Here is a 4,600-nt window from a genome sequence, read left to right on the forward strand (position 1 = left end):
TGCTTTGTCCTACATGCTTCTCTGCAGTCTTTTATTAGTAACTGACAGCCAACCACTTTGTACTATAAAACCTATTTTCCTCTTGTACAGTCAAGTTACAAAAATTCTGAAATTTGAAATTCTTTTGTGAAAATTGTTTAATAGTCTAGGCTCTATTTTGCAGAAATTCCACAGATTCATTCTGTAATCCAAACCTGTGAGATGAAACACTCCTGTTCATCTATTCCAACTTGGAGATTACGTCTACATTCAATAGTAGGATGCTGACCCCCTGTATGCTGACTGCAAAGAGATTATGATTACCTGCAACCACGGCATGGCATGCAAGTGACCCTGGCTGACCCAGTGAAGCAGGAACAGCTAGAGCCTATTCCGATCTCTTCACTAAAGATGGATATGGTTACAAAGATATTATTGTCTACCCTTTTACTATTAGTCCTTTGTTGTAGATATTCTATGTTGTTTTCCTTGTTTTTCATCAATATGCTGCTTAACTTGTTCAGCAATGGCATGGTCCAACCACAGACCATGCGGTGGGAATGTATTTGTGCTTAATTGGATGATGCAAGTGCTGATAGACGGGAACTTCATTCCTGAAACAACCATCTTGTATAACTTGAGATTAATTGGTATTTTGCTATTAGTTGACAACTCTCCAAAAACATTTGACAGAAACAGTGAAAAAGAAGATGATGTTAAGACAGACCCCTGAGATACAGCACGCCACAGGCAAATCATATAAAGACCCATCCTTACACGGGACACTAAACTCAAAGTCAACAAAGCTAAACTTTTTATTCATGCAATAACTAGCCTAACAGTTTAATTTCAGTACCAAAAAACAAAAAAAAACCAAAAAAAAAACCAAAAAAAAAAAAAGGGGGGGGGGAGTGAGAAAAGATAAGTTCATGAGATGGTCTTGCTGACTGTTTCTTGAGGTTGCTTGCCTAAATAGCCAGAATTGTTTTAAACGTGGTGGAGAAGTGAAGCTTTTGAAGTTTTTGTAGTGACTACTGACAAGTTCTCTTTGAAGTCCAAAAGTCCATTTGCATAGAGAAGTGCATGTTTTGCTGTAAAAATGGAAGTATATATTTATCTTTAAATTATAAGAATGTTTGTATGTATTTGGGTTTTGAACTGAACGTGAGGCAGAAATACATTTATGTTTTCCTGCTTTTCAAGTTATACTTTCATAAAAACAAGAAATACATAATTAGATCTTACTCATCTGAGGGCAAAACACAAGAATGATAATTTCTCAGTCCACAACCAGAAAACACAGTAAAATACAACTCAAAAGTATGTTTGTGTGAGAGCATGAAGTGATGGCCATCACGCATGAAAGTTATGTGAATGTATGCATGTGAATGTATGAATATATGATTATTAATATATTCTGGTTTTGCTCACAAATGCGTAAACCATATTACCTCACATATGCATAAGCACCTTTGGATACAGAGTGGGAGACACATAACCCTGAGTTAAATAAAGTTTCATTTGCAAAATAAAAGTTTTCAAGAACCACATGGAACAAAGAGTTGAACCAAGCAAAAGACAATCAGTCAGGCCTGGATTGTGCAAAAGAAAAAGGGGGAATTGTTGAGATAATCTTAGATGATGCAGGACATATACTGCTTCAGGCCTGCTTGCACAATCCGGTCTGTGTGCTGGACGGCAGGGACCTGTGTTCTCCAGCAGCAGATCTGTGTCCTTGAGCAGCAGATATCAGAAAGCTGCATAGAGGAAAACAGGGAAGGAGGTTGTTATCCAGAGTGTGAGAAACCAGAAGATGGGGGGGCCTGAAAATGTGCCTTGGCTAGTAGAGCCAATAAAGTTATAGATATGGTGTGTGAAAGTAAATGTAACCAATAGAAAGTTAGAATAGAGCGTGTGAACCCTGTAGGACCCTTGATAATGTGTGTATTTTTGGAATAAAGCCAGAACATTGTCTGCACCTCGATGAGGATGTATCTTTGACTCTCGAGCTCATTTTTTGCACTGGAAAGGTGATGGAGTGCCTCATTCTGGAGGCCATCTCTACCCACATGGAAGACAAGAAGGTGATCAGGAGTAGTCAGTATGGATTCGCTAAAGGTAAGTCATGTTTGACCAACCTGATTGCCTTCTACGATGAAACAACTACCTGGATGAATGAAGGGAGAGCAGTGGATATTGTCTACCTGGACTTCAGTAAGGTTTTTGACACTGTCTCTCACATCATCCTCATAGGCAAACTCAGTAAGTGTGGGTTAGATGAGTTGACAGTGAGGTGGATTGAGGACTGGATGAATGGCAGGGTCATAATCAGTGGCACAGGGTCTAGTTGGAGGCCTGTCACTGGTGGTGCCCCCCAAGGTTCTATACTGGTCCCAGTATTGTTTAACTTGTCCATCAAGGACTTGGATGAAGGGGAGGAGTGCCTCCTCAGCAAGTTCGTTGATGATACAAAACTGAGAGGAGTGGCTGGTATCCTAGAGTGCTGTGCAACCCTTCAGAAGGACCTCGATGAGTTGGAGAGATGGACAGAGAAGAACTGCCTGAAGTTCAACAAAGGTAAATTCAGGGTCCTGCACCTGGGGAGGAATAACCCTGGGCACAGGTACAGACTGAGGGTCAACCTGATGGAAAGCAGCTCTGCAGAAAAGGACCTGGGGGTCCTGGTGGAAAACAAACTGTCCATGAGCCAGCAGTGTGCCCTTGTGGCCAAGAAGGCCAGTGGTATCCTTGGGTGCATTAGGAAGAGCATTGCCAGCAGCTCAAGGGAGGTGATCCTGTGTAGGGGGCGTGTTTAAGGCACGGGGTACGTGCCGGGGCAGAGAAGCTCAAAAGAGCATGCGCCGACATAGACAACCTTACTGGTCAAAGAAGTCACATGGTTTGAAGGGATAAAACCAGCGCCGAATTTGAAATAAATCCTCTTTGTTCACCATCTCACGAGGAGCGTGTTTTTCCTTATTATATAAGGACATGTGCACCCCACAATCCTGCCCCTCTACTCAGCCCTGGTGAGGCCACATCTGGAGTACTGTGTCCAGTTCTGGGCTCCCTAGTACAAGAGAAACATGGAGCTCCTGGAGTGGGTCCAGCAGAGGGCAACAAGGCCTAGACTGTTGGCAGAACAGCATATCAGGGCCTAAACCACAGAACACGGTCAAAAACTGAGTAACTATGTACCCTTTGTGCTCTGATGAAGATGGGATGAACAGGGGGTCCCAAAACCCCCAGACCCATTTCTCAGGGGGTGGACCCCGGGGCGGTCCAGAGTAAAGGCCACAGGGTGGACACATCTGGGATTGGATTGATGTTATTATAAAATGTAACATCTCAGGTACGGCCGGCACGCGTCTTGTAACATCTACTGCCTTGGCAAAATAAACCCTTTCTTATCTCACCCCTAATTAAGTGCTCCGGGAGATTTTTTCAGCACCATAAATCCCACGGTAACATTTCTCAAAAAACTCATAATACATATTTGTATTACTTATTCTTCATGAGACATACCAGCTCTTCCAACGTAATATTTAGGGCAGATCATTGATAAAACAACCACTTCTTTCCTAAAACCAAGTTACCAGTTATCCAGGGTAAAAATAAAGGGTCTTTAACAGTCTACACAGACTTGGAAAGGCAAATAAATAAACAAAACTTAGAACACTGTTATATAAGCACACATTTATCTATGGTCAAAAGCCAACACAGTAATATTGTAGGGGGCATGTCCCAGGGGCAGAGAAATCAAGGGACATGCGCAGGGACAGACAACCCCATTGGTTAAGAAGGTCACATGGTATCTGGGTATATAAGGAAGCGCTGAATTCAAATAAAGCTGTCTTTGATTACCATCTCAGAAGAGCATACATCTTTCTTTATCATATAAAGGACCACCACGTTACATAATATGAATACGTTTGTATAATTATCTGTTTGCAGTTTATGTAGGATATAGTACTGTCTTAGTTTAACAAGATTACAACTTAGAAATTAAGAAACTTCAGGTGGAAGTGTGGAAAAGGAAAAGAAACAGTTTTTTATTAAAAAAATCTGAATAAACAACAACTGGTGCAATCAAAAACTTTCAGAAAAAACAAAACAAAGTCCCAAATCCCCAGGTGTGGGGGGGAGAAAGCCACAGTAACCCGGGGAGGAGGTGGGGGAAAGGCAGGACTGTCCTGGCAGTTCAGAAGCTGCGCACAGCCACGTGTGCTCACAACCAGCAATGGAAAAAAAACCAAGTCCTTTTCCTGCAGGTAGTCTTGAAAGCAGAATACCTCACTCTGAGATGGATCGGTCTTTCTCTCTCAGTCATCCTCTGCAAGGTGTCCCATGGGGAAAAAACTTCCTCTCAGGAAAAGAGAATGAGGTGGTCAAAAACTGGGCTCTTGCTCTGTCCGGTCCCGGACCAAACCTCAAAAGGACTCCCCAGCTATCCCTGTGGTCACCCGCTTCATCATGAGACCTCCCCCTCCCCCTGCTCCTGCACTGCCCTGCACATATGGTTCCACTCCACCCCCACCCCCATCCTGGAAGAAACAGACGGGGGGGGGGGAATACAAGGGAAAAAATTCCAACATCTCTTTTCAAACCTATGACATCATCC

This window comes from Corapipo altera, unplaced genomic scaffold, assembly GCF_003945725.1.
Source record: "Corapipo altera isolate COAL_440 unplaced genomic scaffold, ASM394572v1 60972, whole genome shotgun sequence".
NCBI classification, from domain to species: domain Eukaryota; kingdom Metazoa; phylum Chordata; class Aves; order Passeriformes; family Pipridae; genus Corapipo; species Corapipo altera.